At 41.1% G+C, this 18,340-nt stretch overlaps 1 protein-coding gene across 2 annotated transcripts in view; it reads left to right on the top strand.

Annotated features, from left to right (window-relative positions):
* Nucleotides 1-39: 39 nt before the first annotated feature.
* Nucleotides 40-18,340, top strand: part of FAM118B (family with sequence similarity 118 member B) — a 62,664-nt gene continuing 44,363 nt past the window's right edge. The window contains exons 1-2 of one of the 2 annotated variants that reach the window (XM_075564110.1): nt 44-107; nt 12,594-12,800. The gene's annotated coding sequence lies outside the window, so the exon portion shown is untranslated. Of the gene's footprint in view, nt 108-12,593; nt 12,801-18,340 lie in introns of both variants that reach the window. The other variant, XM_075564111.1, reaches the window with a different exon arrangement.

The following is an 18,340-nucleotide window of genomic DNA, read 5'->3' as shown; positions in this document are numbered from 1 at the left end:
TCACGTGGGGCGCGGGGCGGGGCGCGGGAGTCACGTGGTGCGCGCGCTAAGTGCGCCTGCGCGGGCCGGTAGCTTCAGCTGGAACGGCGCTGTGTAGAGGAGACGCGGTGAGTGTGCGGGGAGATCCGGGCAGATCCGGGCTAGGACTGGGGAATGCCGGCACCTTGACGCTGTAGTATTTTCGACGCGCCTAAGGTTTTCTTGTCCCGAGAGCACTTGCCTGCGAGAGAATCTTATTCAGAAACCCCTCCTCGCCCCCGTAGATTGAAGCAGTGCCTCAGAAACGTTCACCCCTGAGCTTTCCTAAGACGCCTACCTCGTCCCTCCTGGCAACCGCATCCCGGCGTTCGCCTCCTGTCCTAAAGGACGTGCCGTGCGCCCTTCGTGCCTTACCTCTCGATCCTCGGAGATGCCAGGATCTTCATAACCTCGCCCCGTCTGGCTCCCAGTCTCTTTGTTTCACGTGGAACCTGCCCTCTCCTGCAAATGATGGGCGACACTTCCGTTATCTCGGGGCCCCCTCCTGAATTCCCTTCCTAGGAGCACTTTGGCCTGTCCGTAGAGAATCCTTTTCTTCACCCATCTTCACCTTGCTCCTAAAGAAAATCCTCCGAAGTACGCTACCCGGGCGTTCCCTTCTCGCCCTCGCTCCTCTCAATTTCCCCCCCTTTAGGTTGCAGTCGTCCAAATCCTCTGCCCTATCCTCAAAGAACAGCGACTTCTGCTTTAAGGGGTGACTGGGAAAGTGAACCTCGGGTTGAGACGGCAGTGTTCAAATACCTTGGACCATACTTGCCATTTGTTGAGCTAATACCAAGTTCTGGAGGGATGTCTTGAAATCTAAGGGAGATCTGTAAGCTGATAGCGAAGAAACCTTTTTGTTATTGTTGTATTGAGGCTGCCTGAGGAGTTCCGAGCTGAATTGGAAGGTGTGGTCCCTTCAAAAGGGATTGGCCAGGGAGAGCGTGAGCTTGAAATAAAGTTGAGCACTAAATGGAGCTAGCCCAAAGAAGACTTAAATGCAAGAGTTTCAACTAGATGTGATGTAATGAGGATTTTGTGTACTTTTCTTGAGCGGATGGGAGACTCTCTGAAGTTGCAAGTTTATATAAATAAATCTGGTATGTGAGTGCAGGACAGGTTGAATTTTGGGTGTACCAGAGATTTTGGGGGGAACGGTGCTAATGAATGATTGTATATGGAAAACGCAGGTGATTGGGATATTAATGAAAAGAATTCCAGGGAATATTGGGGAACATCTGCTGTCTCTCTTTTTTGTTTTTCTGGAATTTCCCACTCACTTCCATTATGTCGATGTCAACTCATAGTGACCCTATAGGACAGGGTAGAAAACTGCCCCTGCCGGTTTCTGGGACTAACTCTTCCCATGAGAGTGGAACAGCCTGTCTTTCTCCTGCTGTGCGGGTTGGTGATTTTGAACTGCTGACCTTTTGGATTACAGTCCAACTCATAACCATTGTACCACCAGGGATCCTTTTCTGGATTTTGGCAGGTACGTTGTATATCTATCCAAGTTGAGAGATTCTTCCCTCCATTAATAGCTTTGTGATATACTCCAGACCTTGGTTCAACTTTAACTTAACAGTTAAGTAAATGATGCCCACTTATCCAAGGGCTGCACTTGTTCTATCCTAGTGGGAGAGAGGTGAGGGGGGAGGGATGCAGAATATATATACATACACAGTGATACCTTGCTTGTCCAGTGATTCCAAGCTCGAACTTCCCACTACTTAAACAGCAAAATTCGGGGAGAAAAAAAAATTCCAAATCAGTGTTCATAACTTTGCTGATAGTTCAACATAAAAATCCAGCTTGAAAAACCTGTACGTGCTGAGAGTGAATCATACATTAAGTCTCGCTGCAGATACAAAGGGTGAGGACCTTTCAGGCTCAGTGTCACGCCCCCTCAAACAATATACAATCTTGTATTGGTGTGTGAAAACATTTGACATTGTTTTTTTTTCTTTTACGCATATTTGTGTCAAATATCCTAACTGTGTTTCAAAGAAAGTTAGTGATACCAGCAGTAAGGCTAAGAAGAAAACCGTGAGATCCATGATAAAGAAATCATTGTGAAATTTGAATTATGTATTGAGGGGTGTGAAATCCGTTAATCGTGAAACAAAAAAACCCAGACCATCAAAGAGGTTGAAAGGTTACTGCTGATTTGGGTAAATCAGAAACAACTCCGTCACCATGTATCCGAGATGATGGTGATATGCCAGAAGGTTGAAAGCTTCCATAGTGATTTAGTGAGAAATATTTCAGTAGCGAGTGCTGAGCCAGTCTGGAGTGTTCAAAGCCAGCTGTGGCTGGTTTGAAAAATTCAAAAAGAGAACAGGGTACACGGTATAGCAAGGCATGGGGGAGGGGGCGTTCAAATATACAGGAAGTCAATAAATTTGTGGCTGAATTTGTTGAAAACGTAGGTTTTGTTCCCCAGCAAGTGTACAGCTGTGATGAAACTAGACTTTTCTGGGAGAAAATGCCTCATAGGACCTTCATTACTAAAGAGGAAAAGGCATTGCTAGGCCACAAGCCTATGAAAGACAGGCTCGCTCGGTTGTTGTGTGGGAATGCTAGTGGGGATTTTAATGTGAACATCCCATGATACTGTACCATTTCCAAAACCCACAGGCTTTTTAAACAACAAAACAAAACAATGAAAACGGAATTAATTTTGTTACTGTATGATATTTTTAAAATTAATGTATTGCATTTAATATGTTTAGATGTTTTAGGAGGTAGTTCCACAACTTAGGGCTGTTTAAGTCTCAGAAAAATTAATTTACAATTGGAATTTTTGGCCCACAGAACCAATTATTTAGTTTTCTATTATTTCTTATGGGAAAAATATGTTCAGTTCTTGAATTTTTTGGTCTTCGAACACAAAGTTGAGTTCAACCACTGAGCTATCATTGTATTTCTCAAATACTAGACCATGAAATTTGAGTGTATGGACTTAAATTCACAACAGTTTAAAAAAATCCTCCCCAAAATTCACAACAATTACATTAGTCACAAACTTGTTTTGGGTCTAGGACTTTTATAGTTTTATATGGGGGCTGGAAGAACCTGTTTCTGCCTGAATCTGCCCTTCACAGGATTCGAGAAATAGCACCTTTCTTGAAGAACTGAACTTGTATTCTGGAAACAGATGAAGAAACATCTCAGATGTCATTGCTGGGTCAAAGAGCTTGTCTGCTTGGGTTTCGGGTTCACGCAAAGCATGCTCTATGGTGCCTAAGGATGAAAACATTGGTTATCTATTTCCTTGAGACGATCGTTTGCGATTGTCTGGGTTGAAACTGTGTTTGAATCTGAAGAGGAATTTGAGCAATTCTCTGTTTTTGTTTGTTTGTGATCCCAGCATAGCATTAACCGATTTGAGGGAAAGTTGCAAGCAAAAGGGGAAAAATTCATTGGAGCCCATATGGGAAACCCTAGAGGGGCCCAGCATACCCTACTGTGTAGGAATGCCCAGCAAAGGGTCACACCATTCACTGTCCCCCCATGTCCCAGAGGGACTCCCCTTGAGCTGAGCCCCAAAGCCCCAAGACTGGCTGGAGGTGGGGACGAAGTTACAAGTTCTTAATGTTTCTTACATGCATCTGGTGGAGTTGCATTCTGAGCATCCAAATGTCTTTGTCTGCTCTTTAAAATCTCCGTATTGCCTCCTTTCCCATGTTCATGCAGTTAATCCTATTTTAGGATGCTTAATTTTTTAGCTTCTGTACTGATCTCACTCTCTTTTTTTGGTTGAGGGCTCCTTTGGTGTGGAGTCCTGGTTCAGAGGAGGAAACTTCGTTAGTGGTGTATTCGTTTGTGTGCAACACAGCGCTGTTGATACACAGCTTACTTACATGATTTTAAAATATGTAATCCCCACATGAGCTATGTAAAGAAGAACTCGATGACCAGTTTCAAAGAATATTTCTCATATGCAAGAATAAAAGAGCTGCCTTGAACTCTCACAAATATTTTTAAAGGACTGATTAATAAAGGGACTCGTGTTTAAGTACCTTACATTTAAGATTAATTAGTAGCATATGGCTCAATTCTGCCTCCTCAAACAAAGATTTCCTAGTTGTAAATTAACCAGAGATTTCATTTCCTTGCGGATCAGGAAGTACTTGGATATTGTTTTCTGGTTTTAGAGAGATTAAAAGAACTTCCAGGAGTGCCTGTCAAGTCCAGGAGGTAGGAACCAGGGGATGTGGGGCCTTTAAACAGTTCTGCTGTGCGTGGCTGTAAGCAAGTAATTGGGGTTTCAGTTTTTTGTCTTTTGAAAGCTATCTACAGCTTGAAGCTTCTATTCTATGAAGATTATCCACTAACATCTAAATACATCTCTTTTGGGCTTCATGGATGCATTTATCATTTCTAGCACATTCTTTCAGACTTATCCCCAATACATTTACTACTGCTAGAGATAATCAAGTTTGCTCTTGTATTCAGAGTTTAACCGTTTGCTACATGAACTAGAGGTTACCTGAGCGATGTTAGGATATACCTTGAATCAGAATCAACTTGATAGCAGTTACTTCAGATTATACCTTTACATAGCCTAAGTGTGCACCATGGGGGTGGGGTACAGATAGAAAAAAGTATATGCATATATGTACACATATAAGAAAACAAGTAGACACACTTGTAGCATGAGTGTTAGTTCTTTTTTCGTTTCCATACCAACATTTGAAAGAAATTCCATTGTACTTTTGCCCTTTTTTTAGCCTTTATGTAATGATCAAGCCTGGTCTATTTTAAATAAGTGCTTCCCAAACTTTTCCATATGATGGGCACTTGCAGATAATTCTTGTGGCCTGGGAAATAGGACGTGGCTTACAGAAGGCAACTTGGGAGCTCTGGCAGCACCAAAGACTGAGGAAATCCTGTCCAGTGGCGCCCCTGCCATTAGGAAGGTCAGCGGTACACATTCTGGATCTTTGACCCAAAACTCTGCCTAAGAATCCGGAGGAACTGTGGCATTGACTGCTCTTTTACATTTGTCTCTAATCTGCTCTTATTTATATTTAAAGAACCTATCTCCCTGTCCTTATAAAACGGCCTTTCTGAAAATGTGTCAATGTTAGGTGCTGCCTAGTTGGTTCTGACTTATAATGACCCTGCACAACAGAGTGAAACACTGCCCAATCTTGTGCAGCTACTGTATCAATCCCTTCTTGTCGAGGGTCTTTCTTTTTTTACTTCCCATACACTTTCCCAAGCCTGAGAGCCTTTTCCAGGGATTGGTCTCTCCGGATAACATGTGCAGAGTATGTGAAACAAAGTTTCAACCATCCTTGCTACTAAGGAATATTCTGGCCGTACTTCTTCCAGTACTTAAGGTATTTGCTTGTTCTTTGGGCAGTCCATGGTACTTTCAGAATTCTTTGCTGGCACTATAATTTGAATGCATCACTTTTCTGGTCTTCATTGGATGTCAACAAAGATAGCCCTTGCCTCTTCTAAATCCAGTTTGAATTTACAAAGCTAATGGTGAGGAAATATGAGCTATTCCCAGATCACAGGATAGGACACCTGCATAAGTGTCTTAGCATAAGAGTCAAGGGTACAGATTTTAGTGTAATTTTGCTACTCACAGGTTTGAGGATTTGAGACCGTAAGTTGCTTCTCCAGAGAAACAGTTTGGGGGAGCAACTAGATAGATGATCTCTAAAATTCCCTGAAGATCTCTCCATTTCCTATGCTTGTTGGAAGCGAGGCAGTTCATTTTTCCAAAGTGCATGAAGTTTGAAACAAGATTGATCTTTGCATTGGGCTTTGCCATTTGTAACTAAGTGTTGATTGCCCTTGAGCCCCTCACTCTTTTCATAAAGTGTACTGAATAATACCTATCTAATAAGATTATTGGTGGTGAAGTGGTTATGTATTGGGCTGCTGTCTGCAAGGTCAGCAGTTCAAAACCACCAGCTGCTCCACAGGAGAAATGTGAGGCGTTTTGCTCCCATGGAGCGTTATGGTCTTGGAAACTCATAGGGGTCAGTTCTACCCTGTCCTATAAAGTTGCTATGCATTGACACTGACTCAGTGGCATACAGTTTGGTGTTTTTTTTAATAACATTACTGTGCATTGAGAAATGAGTAGTGAGAAGGGTGTGTATGTTGACTTAAGTGTAATTCCTGGGTGGTGCAAATGGTCAAGCCCTCAGCCCCTGACAAAAGACTGACAGTTTGACCCCATCTAGTAGGGTCTCAGAAGAAATGCTTGCCACATTCCAGAAAAATGGAATCAGATCCATCCCTCATACTACACATAAATTTCAACTGAAGGAAGGACCTCAAAGTGAAAGCCAAAACCAGGAAATGCACAGAGTAAAATACATAGACAACACTCGTAAGCTTAGCTTTTTACAATAGAGTATCAAAAGGTTCCCCCGCAATGTTTTAAAAGATAAGTTACCGATTAAGAGAATATATAGCAAGATTGTATATTGATTAAAAACTTAGTAACCAAAATATATCCTTTTCACCACCAACAAAAAGACAACCCATTCATAAAATGGACAGAAGACTTAAATATACATTTCACCAATGAAGGCATTCAAATGAGGTCACCAAACATGGTTAATAAAAGATGCTCAACATCTTGAGCCATTAAAGAGATGCAAATCTAAACCACAATGAGATACTATTTCCCTTCCCATTAGGGTAGCTAAAATTAAAAGTTTCTTTTAAAAGCTAGCATAAAGATAACAAATATTGGGAAGTAAGATCATTATCCACTCTAGTGGAAATGCAAAATGGTGCATTTGTGGTATAAACTGCATTGATTCCTCAAATAAAATATTGTGAAAAAAATATTGTGTACACACAATGCAAAGTAATGAAAATTTCATAGACACACTCAAACACCTGGAAGAAATGAGTTGCTTGACCTAGAACACAACAGTCAAATGCCTGCCCTGGTCCACAATGACAATGTTCTCCATCCTACTTTGATAAGTAGCACCTGGGATCTTAAGCTTGTGAGCAGCCAACGAGGGTGTGGACTATTAGGTGGAAAGCTGGTTTGCTGTGTAAACCTTCACCCAATTCCCAACAAAAAGTTTTAAGAACACTAAAAATAGAATTATATAGCCTAGCAATTCATTTCTGGCTACACTCAAGAGACTTGGAAACTACTCCAACAAACGTAGACACCAATGTGCCCTGCTGCACTTTGTCTTTAACAGCTGTGTTAGCATTTTATCACATGTCACATAACTCAGTAGTCCACTCGTAGTAAGAAGAGTTGTACAACTGTCATATTCAATTCTAGGACATTTTCTACCATGTAATTAATCATTGTTATTCATGTAATTATTATTTTTCTAGTATATGTGCTGCCGAAGCTAGCATTATTATCTTTTTCTAATCGTGGCCAAAATGTACACAACGGAACATTCTCCAGTTCCACAACCCTTTCCCCTTCACCTATGGTAACCATTGGCCCATATTGGTTTCTTTTTGTGGTTTCCTTGACCTAGTATTGACCTATCATATACTCCCATGTTTAAGTTGCTTTTAAAATGAGTTGTGTAATCACAATCAGTTGTAATGCTCCCTCCCCCCTCCTGCATTCATTGTTTGCTCCCCAAGTCCCCTCACCCTCCCTATCTCCCACCCCTTACCTCTGCATCCCCTGTAAACCCTTGCTTCAGTTATTATCTCTATACATCTACTACTTCTATGCTTCAAAAAGTGGGAAACCCAACAGAAACAATAAAAACTCCAAAATAATGTGGTAAGGATAAAAGAATAATAACATAAAGATACAAATAATGAGTAAGAAAGAAAAAAACCACCATCAATATTTTAAAAGCCAGGGAAGAAGTTTTTATCATGAAACAAGCAAGAAATACTTGTACCTAGAACAAATTCAGGTTGGATCAAGAGGGAGGTTGACTGACCCAGATCCAGCAAAATCAACTTTACAATGATCTCCGTCTGATGTAACGCTAGCTGCTCCAGAACCTTGTCTGTGGCTAGAGGGGATCTGCCATCAGCTTAATCTGACTTGATACTCTGTAGATGGGTTTGGGCTCCCACTGCCCTCCGTGGCCTTCTGCAAATTGGGCGTTCACAATTTAAGCTCTGACACTTTTTCCTTTGTCATATTTGGATTTTGTTATTGTCATCTTTGGATCACACAAGCTAGTGTGCTTCCGTATAACTTAGTTGACTCATCACTTAGATGGCTACTTGTCTGAATATAAGCCTTTTAGACCCCATAAACTATTCCATTTGATTGCCCATCTTCATCCTCACCGTACTTTGCTGTAACACCCATATTTTCAGTGATCGTTTCATGAAGGGGAGTATCAAGCAGAGCCATATTATCAGAACTGTTCTTGAATTGGGGCTAGAGATAGTGGGAGCCCAGAATCCATCTGCTTGTCCACGGGATATGCACTACTCAGATTTACATTGGTGAGCATATTATAACAAAACCCCATAAGCAACAAACCAACCTGCAAGCAACAAAAAAGCAAACAAAAGGCAGTTAAATAAAAACCCATAGAAATAAAAAAGTAAAACATTGTCATTCATCCCCCTGGGGTATAAGGCAATTACATTGATGACATCAACAATTTTTCCAATGACGGAGCCCTCCAGACTCTGTCAGTATGAGGAGTCTAAGCAAGTACAGTTTTACCCTGAGCCAAAGCTCATGTTGCTTCCCTATACAGTTCAATCTCCCATTAGGTTGAGCTCTGTTTACCCGAAGGCAGGGCATTAGGGCCAGCGGAAAACTTCCTTGATCAGTTCTTACAAGTCTGCAATACTTTTTACAATGGCCAAAAGGTCAAAACAAAGCATAAATACACATCAAAGGGTGCATGGGTTCAAAAAGAATGTACGTGCATGCAATGGAATACTACTTAGCCAGTCCCAGAAATGGAGTCTTGATGTATGCTACCTAATGGATCGAGCGGAGAGATGTTGAATGAACTTAGTAAACCAGAAAATCTCCAAATGTTGTAGGACCTCACTTATATAAAAATACAAGAACATGAGTTGCTGATACCTAGGGCTCAAGTAGAAAGCAGATGTTTTGAGAACAATGATGGCAACAAATGTACAAATGTGCTTGACTCAATGGATGTACGTGTGGATTGTGAGAAGAGTCCCCCAAAATATGACTTAAAAAAAAGAGTGGAGGGGTAGTTAAAAATACCTTGTCTTCAAACAAACCGTCATCTAAATGAGTTATCAACTGTCCACATGGAAGAACCACACCAGCCTATATGATCCAAGGATTGCAAATAATAAAATCCAAATCCAGAGGCGCGGGGTGGGGGAGAGCAAGAACCGGCATGGGTATAGAGACCAAAGCTTATTCGTGGTTAGCAAGTGAGAAGAAGCGCAGAGTGGAGCTCCTGCATATAGAGTATTGAGTTTATTTGTGATGATGGAAAACTTCCGTGGAGTAAAGGTTATGTTGCTCAGCCACGTAATGTAATTGATGTCAATACGTTGTACAACTGTAAACAGCTGAATTGGTAAAAGTTTTGTAATAGGTACAATGAAACCTGTGAGAACGGGATTTGACAGGACTGACTTTTCTGGGTGGGTCTTTCCTATGGCTCTCTATTAGGTTGCATTTTTATTTTAAAACTTTTATTGGCACATAGCCCACATATACAATTCATCCATATCAAGAGGAGTTGTACAATCATTGTCACAATCAATTTGAGAACATTTTCTTCTTTCTCATGTTCATTGTTATCAGCTATTTCCCCCCAACCTCTTTTGCCACATACCCTAAAGAAATCATTGGTCCATGTATTTATAGATCTACCTCTCCTGGATTTCACATACGGAAACATACACGCAATAACGAAGTAAAACAGGAGAACCTCAAATGAAAATTAATTAGACCGTATTAAAAGTTAAACAGCTTGAAAATGAGTCCATTGAGAAATCAACAATAAGGTATTAAGTTTTAACGTAGCTACAGCTGCTGGAATCGCTTTCTCTGCACTCTGCATTAATCCACATGCATGTCCCCTTCCTCCTTTTTTTTTTTTGACTGGGTCAAACGGAGTTCAAATAAGATATTTCATTTGAACCTAACTATAGCTACTATATAGCAAGGTCTGGTGGTTAGTGGTTACGTGTTGGGTGATCTGCATGACTGGCAGTTTGAAACCACCACCAGCAGCTCTGAGGGAGAAAGATTGGGCTTTCTACTCCCGTAAACTATTAAAGTCTCAGAAACTCACAGGGGGTTGTTATGCCTCAGTGTTGACTCGATGGCATTGAGTTTGGGTTATCTCTACCATAATTTACAGTGCTCTCTGTCTGGTAACAAGGCTGCTCACATACTTTGACTACGGTCAGAGATTTCACTGGAAGCAAAATCCTGCAAATGGATTTTGGGCTTCTGTCGTCCATAGCCTTCTGAAAACCACGTGTTCACAGTTTAAACTCTGATACCATTCCCTCCTTTGGGTTTGGATTTTATTGTTTACAATCCTTGACTGGTCTGCTTCTGCCATGTGGTCTTAGTTGACACCTCATTAGATGGCAGCTTGTTTGAAGCTAAGCCTTTAAGACTCCCAGATGCTGTTCTTCCTGATAGCCAGGGACCATCTAGTGTCTTCAGCACACTTCACTGTAGCACACATATCATCAGTGATCTCCTCATGAGATGAGCATCAGGCAGACTCAAGTCATAGACCCAATTATTCTTAGATTGGGGCTAGAAATCCACTCATAGAACTATGCTTTATATATGTTTCTGGTTCACTTTAGAGACATCATTGTCATATTGGAGGATATTATCAGTTTTCTCCCTAGGGCATAAGGTAATGCTGTTGATAGTGTCATTAATTTAACAAATGGTATCGAATTTAAAACATAGTTGGGAAGAGGGAATTAGACAAGGATAGGCCAGCTATGAACTACAATACATATATTCTTGATTTGTACAGATTCAACTCTGAGTGACTGGACACTATTTACACAGACAATATGAGTTGGAGATAAAGCAAACCTTTCATTAACATTCATTGTCATTACAGAACCACACCTACTAGATTATGTAATACATATCATAATAAAGCAAGGAGGGCATTAAAATGGGAAGTATATGGTATTTCTGGCTCACTATTCATTGGGCAACTTCAAGGCAAGAGATCTGAACCAAAATTCAATGACTGCCAGCTCTGTGCCTTTGGGATAGCAGTTATCTGCTTCTCACACTAGGGAATGTCAGCCTAAGTCCAAGGGTTACATAGGAGTTTGAGGTAGGGCCCTTAGCACTTATTGAGGTTTCTATATTAAGTCCTTCTGGTGTGGTCTGTGAAAGATGTTGTATACCCAAGAACAGAGTCTTAAGCCCCAGTAGTCTGTAGTGCACAGCCTGCGTCACCAAAGGCTGGATAGAAACTAGGACAAAAGTGTCCAATTATGAACTTGGTACCAGGCAATTTCTCCTAAGTTCTATATAGGTACTGTTAGGTGTTTTCCCCTGCCTCCATGGGAAGTTGCCTCCCCCCCAATTCTTCTACCAATAAACATATACTAGCCTTCCTTCTCCTGATATGCATATTCCCCTCCCAAATCTTGACTTGAATTTCCGATAAGGTTGGCTTATCACTGTGGTAGGGAGTGTGTGTTGATTTGGGATAACTTTAGCACAGTTTTGTATGGTCCTTTTCTGATGAGTTTTAGCCTTACATAGTTTCCAGCTTTCTCAGATTTTACTGTATCATTGATAGCAAAGACAAAAAATGTATAGGAAATGTGGCTTCTGAGACTGCTTATGTACTGCCAAATATCTCATGGGAATTGGTTCTTTAGTGTGAAGGTTAGGGTCATAGTTTCATGTACATCACAGTTAACTGTTCCAGCAATGGATTCAGTGCTTTGATTACACCTTCTAGTTCACTTTAGTAGTTTCTTGACCATTCAAGGTGCAGCAGAAGAAGAAACAAACCAACTGCTATCTAGTCATTGCTAACTCATAGTGACTCTATAGCTCCTTGGAGTTTCTGAGGCTGTGAATCTTTATGGGAGTAAAAAGCCTCAACTATCTTCCATGGAGCAGCTGGTGGTTTTGAACTGCTGACCTATATGGTTAGCAGCCCAATGTGTAACCCACTACCCCACCAGAGAGCAACCTACTGAGGAAGGAGAGTCAAGAATAGGAGGAAATGGGATGTGTGACTAATTGTCTCCGTGAATCATTGCGTCCTTTGCCATGACACCAATAGAGCTAAGTGCTGCCCAGCTACATTAATGAATATTTTGATCAAAAATTCAATACCAGAATCCTGATCAAAAAGGAGGAGGAACAGAATTCCACGTAGTCACTTAATCCAGATGATGTGACATCTTGGAGGCTCAATGAGCCCCTGAAACTATTTGTAATAGTTAAGATTTTGTGTTAGGATTATCAGTAATGAGATCTGCTATATGCAATTGAAAGGCAGTTTTCTGGGGGTGGGTGTGGCCTGCTTTTAATATCATCAAATACTGTGGAAAAACATGTTTATTTGTACTGGGTCTGAGTCCTGTATCTGGCATGTCATCTGATCTCCAATTCTTTGGGCTTGAGCCAGAGGCCTGCTGTGTTGCCTGCCGTTCCTGGGAGTCAGCAACCTGCCACCTTACCTGACAACTTTGGATTTGTTTGCCTCTGCAACCAGAAGTCTCCCATTGGGTCTGCCGATCTGGATTTGTCAGTGCCTGCAGTTATATGAGTCAAGAGAAGCGTCCAGTCTGACATCTGACCCACGGACTTGGAACTTGCCTTCCTCTACAACTCTGTGAGCCTTTTCCTTTGATGTAAACATTGTTCTCACTCTTTCCGCACACTCACTCTCCTTGTGTATGTGTGTACACATATATAGGTGTATTTGTGGATGTGCATCTATATAGAGAGGTAGATAAGTCTAACTGGTTTTGCCTCCCAGAGACCCCTAACCTAAATAAGATACTCACTAAAACCAAACCATACCCACTTCCATAAAGTCTATGCAATTCATAGGACCCCATAGGACAGGATAGACCTGCCCTTGAGGATTTCTAAGACTGTAACTCTTTATGGGAGTAGAAAGCCTCATCTTTCTCCCACAGAACATCTGGTGGTTTCAAATTGCTGACCTTGCAGGTAGCAGCCCAATACTTAATCATTATACCACCAGGGACTGCTGTTCTGAAATAACATTAAACTTTAAACCAAAAATATCTCCAACATCTTAAAACCAAGCAATAGATAAACCCCTCAGGAACAGTAATGGGAGTAGCAGTATCATGAGGGTAGGGAGATGGTCGGGGAGCAGGATGGGTGGGAAAAGGAGAATCCATCCCAAGATTGGATCTATAGCCCCTCACCCTGTAAAGGGAAATGTGGGTGAATGGAGACAAAGGACAGTGTAAGATATGAATAACAATGTACAATTGATCAAGGATAGAGGAGGGTGGGGGAGAGGAACAAAGAGGCGCTTACATCCAGGTCTCAAGCAGAAAATGTCTTGGAAACGATGATGGCAGCATATGTACAAGTGTGCTTGACACAGTTGATGTATGGATGCTATAAGAGCTGTAAGAGCCCCCGATAAAATTATGGGGGCGGGGAACAAACAATAGTTTAGCTTAACTGATAAATATTATCTGCCCTGAGCATTATGCTCTTTTTAGATCCTAGATGATATCAAGCTTAGAAGACAGCAACAACTTGAAAGATTAGATGTGTGGTGAGATTATGTTAGGGGATAAGAGCGGCTGCATAACTCAACTTAATGTCAGTGCATGGAGAAACTTGAGTTGGTATATGTTCAGCTGTGTGTATTCTCAATCACAATAACAAAAATTAATTCTGAAAAAAAAAAAAAAAAAAAAGCCCTGGCCATCTCCTTCAGAAAACCCAGCCATTGAATTGCAGTTCAACTCTGCAACATATGGGGTCCCTGTGAGTTAGAATTGACATGCTGCTAAGTGCGACCAGTCCATCCTGGTAAGAACTTGAACTATTGTTGAGTAGCTTTCCATGACTGTGAGTTAAAATAAGATTATATGAGTATTCTAAACTCTGAAGACTTATGTAGTTTCTAAGACTGCATAAATGAAATGATTAAGGTAATCACCGTGAGCGTGGGAAAAGGAATGTTCCCTAGGAGGAGAGTGAGCATGGGTACCAACCAGAACATGAGTGGAAAATGTAGCATGTGATGGAATAAGAGCCAGAGGAAATCAGAATCCTCAGAGAAATCCAAGAAGGTAGTATTTACCAAGACAGTTGCTGAGGTAAAACAAACCTGCTTTCTCTTATTGAAAACTTGTGCAAGGAAAAGTAAGCTGTGTTGATTTGTGGTGGTTGTATGTTTGCATTTAAATCATTAGTGATTAAGACAGCAGCGCTACAATAACATTGTGGTTTATTGAAAAGAAAACCCAGTCCCTTTGTGCTGGTCAGCATCCTGACCCCACCCTCCCACACTTGCATATACACTCACTTGCTTGATAAGAATTACATGAGGCTCTTTTAAATCTTACCAATTTGCTCCTCTAGATATTTTGTTTCCCTAGGGCCCAGCAATCAACCTTCCTCCTGCTCAGCAACAAACACTCTGGGATTTCTTCGGAATGCTTTGGGGGACACTGGTAGGAGGGTGGTTAAAACCACCCAAGTATGATTTGGCCAAAATTTTTTTTTTATTTCTGAATATGCCAGACAAAAAGAAAGGCTTTTTAAAAGATGTAGAGAGAAAAAAAGTGTCAAAATTTTAAGGTTACATTTTCTTTATCAAATAATTCATATATATGGTTTTAAAAGTCAAATACTTATCATTTTAAAAAGGTAAAACAAACTTCACTCAGCCCTCCCTATTTCACTCTTTAAAGGCAGCCACTCAACCTGTTTCTCTCCTGTATTATCTTTAGATTTGTAAATGTTTCGATACGATATTTCTTTCTTTTGCGCCATACCAGTTTTGGGCCTGTTGACTGATATCCTATTGTGATTAGGACTTCGTTTTTCCATCCCACCCTTCTCTGCCTCTTTATACTTGCCATCTCTTACCCTAGTTGCATTGTAATTTTTAGTTAATATGGTCAGGTTTTATATATTTATACCTCTGCCAAATATTGATCATTGTTGAATCAGGTGAACTGTCACAGCTACCCTCCTACTCAAGTTTAAATTGACCTTTGTTTTTTCTATGTCTCTCTGTTTGCACCATTGTTTCAACATTCTTGGTCATATTTTTATTAATAATATTTTCGATTAGTTCGCACTTATCACTCTCTTTTAGAGGAGCCCTTCATCTTCTTCCTCCTGGCGTTATGGCATCCCTAAGGTGCCATGGTGTTACCAGAGTGTAGCATAGCAGCACCGGGCTGCTGCCCCAAGGACACCTGTTCAAACCGACCAGCCATACTGTGTTAGCGAAGCTAGGCGTTTAGTCCCGCAGGGAGTTGCAATCTTGGGAGGCCACAGGGGCAGTTCAACTCTGTCCTAGGGTGTGGCCGTGAGTCAGAGTTGACTCACTGCAGTGAGTGTGGAGTTGGTTTGTTTTATTGCTTTCCAGATACCATCCTGGAGCCGTCCTTCACTCTTCTGTGCTGGAAGCCACCTCTTCCTACTTATCTTCTCGTAATACGTACTCCAAGAATGTCCTAAGAAGTCTGGGAATGACTTTATTTTGCCCACACACTGATTTGATGTTTTAGGACCTAGGTTGGAACTAATTTTTGATCAGAATTTTTCAAGCATTTCTGTCCTGGCTTCTGGTTTTCTGAAATTGCTCGGAGGGCATACTGAGTCAAATCTGTTTTATGTGACCTTTTTTTTTGTCTGGATATTTCAGGGTTTGGTTTGGGCATGTGGCTAGTCTGTCTGTCCATGGTGTTCTGGGATCTCACAGTGAGCTACCATGTTCAGGTCTTTCTCCAGCCCTTCTGTTGCATATCTGAGGATGTAAATGCTGCCCTTTGGACTGTAAATGGGTGATTATTCTAACGTGGGTGAATTCAGTTCCAGGTCTGAAGGATGATGAAGGCTCATAGTTTTGGGGATCCCATTGCCTCTATCCACGTTTTTCTTTTTCTTTTTGAAGCTTTCTTGGGCATTTTTATTAAAGCTTCAGTTAACTATCTCAAAACACTTTCATAAGCAGATGTTACCATTCTTTGTCCCTCCAGAAATTCATCAAGTAAAATACCTTGAACATCCCAAAAGATTGTTAGCAATCTTTGCTATCCACGTTTTTCTAATGTGATCCTTTTCCAAGCAGTTGGTAGCAGTAGCCGGGCATCACCTAGTTCTTGTGGCCTCAGGGTTGTGGAAACTGATGGTTCTCATTGCCAGGCCCAGCAAACTCATTCCACAAGGATATGATTATTCCTAAGAACTTTGATAACGTTGACCCCATAGGCTCCACCACATTCATAAGTGTATGTGCCAAAGGTAAACACACATAAACGAATGACCTCTGTCAACGCTACGTCTATTGCTGGGTATACAAACTCTCTTCCCACAGTGTATTGAAAGGGGCAAGGAGACGTTTTCAAGATTTAGCTTAGAAATCCCTGCCAAATATCCAAGTTTATCACTTACAAGTTCCACCTTGCCCAAAACATTCAGACAAGTTCTTTGCACTGTAGCTCTATTGCTCAGTCACATGTCTATCATTTTCTTTCAAAGCCTCACTAGGAGCATGCTTAATGCCCACATTTCTGGCAAGATCCCTTTCAGTACTATAGAAGTTCCTCACAGCTCTGAATCCTTTTTTCATCGGAATCTCTTAATGTCCATGATTCTACCAACAATCTTGTCAAGACAATTTAGACTCTTAGTATGAAGCACATCAAAATTCCTCCAGCCTCCGCCCCTCCAAGACTTCATTCCAATGTCCTTTCCACGTTTTTGGTATTTGTTACAGTTACACCCTCGCTTCTCACTCCCAAATTCTTACTTTGCTAGTGCTGCTGTTAGAGATAAGGTAAATTTAGCAAGCAGACATCTCATTGTCTCACAGTTTAAGAAGTCAGAAGTCCAAATACAGGGTATTGGTGTTTAGAGAAGGCTCTCTGCCCCCTCTGGGGGAAAATTCTTGTTTCAATGTCTGTAACCGCATATTCTTTGGTGACCTTCAGGTGGTAGCTCTTTCTCCCCCATTTGTGTTTACTTGGCTCTGTGTTAACCCCATTTTCTTTTTATAGCTCAAAGGTAATTAGTTTTAAAACATACCCTTAGTTGATATGACATCAACATAACCACATTGCAGATGTGCTTAGGATTCTAACACATTTCGGTGGGGGGACAATTCGAATCATAATTGTATGTGTGCAGTGTGTGTCTATGTAGTTTCGGTCTCTTCATCTGAGAGGATTTCGCCTACTTTAGATGGGGATACATGTCATTATGCATTTGGGGGGGACATAATTGTTATTTTCAGTCCTGTAGTTTTGCCTGATATTCTTGACTCTGGAACCATTCCAGATCATTTTTCTCTGAACCTCCGGGTTTCAAGGTAAAGATTGGGATGATGATACAGTTCTCTTACTCTGCAAGGAATGAGGGAGAGAATTTGTGTGTTAGTTGCATAGGCTTTAAGCCAGTTCACATTTTCAGCTCTTGTGCCTTACTCCTGCTTTCCATCTGGAAAAATTTGTTGACAAATCCCTCATTTTCTTAAGTTTTCTGTCTTGTTTTCTTCATTCTTGGTTTTACACTTAAAAATTACTTTCCTCTGTATTGTCATTTCAACAGGGTAATTGGAAAGAGGGAGAGACAAATGTACAGAGATGTCACTTGTTACATATTTTAAGTGTGGGAAATAACACAGAGATATGTATGCATCAAACCATGGGGAATCTAAATTACTCATGTTGCTCGTTGCTGTTGAGTCTGCTCCAACTCATAGCAAGCAGCCTCGCAGACACAGAACAAAACATTTGCTGCCCAGCCTGTGCTGTTCTTACAGTGGTTGGTGTGTTTGGGTTTGCTGAGTGCTACCACTGTGTATTTTGAGTGCCTTTCAACCTAGGGGCCTCATTTTCCATCACAGTATTATTCTGCTGTAATCTAGAGTCTTCATTCTTAGTCCGAGAGCTCTTCTGAAACCAAGCCACCATGGGTCACCCTGTTGGTATTTGAAATGCCAGTGGCATAGCTTCTAACATCACAACAACACACAAGTAATCGCAGAATGACAAACTGACTGAAAGAAGCATATAAGCTCTTGCTTATCTTCAGGTACCTTTATCCATTTAAGGGTCAACCCTATCTAAGAGCTCTGTTTATTGCCTTATGAAGGAGCTGGCTTGAGATATATTGCCAAGACCAATAAACCAAAAACTGCCA

This window comes from Tenrec ecaudatus, chromosome 12 (genome assembly GCF_050624435.1).
Source record: "Tenrec ecaudatus isolate mTenEca1 chromosome 12, mTenEca1.hap1, whole genome shotgun sequence".
Lineage (NCBI taxonomy): Eukaryota > Metazoa > Chordata > Mammalia > Afrosoricida > Tenrecidae > Tenrec > Tenrec ecaudatus.
Note: the sequence above shows the minus strand (reverse complement) of the source record. Positions and strands in the feature narration are given on the sequence as shown.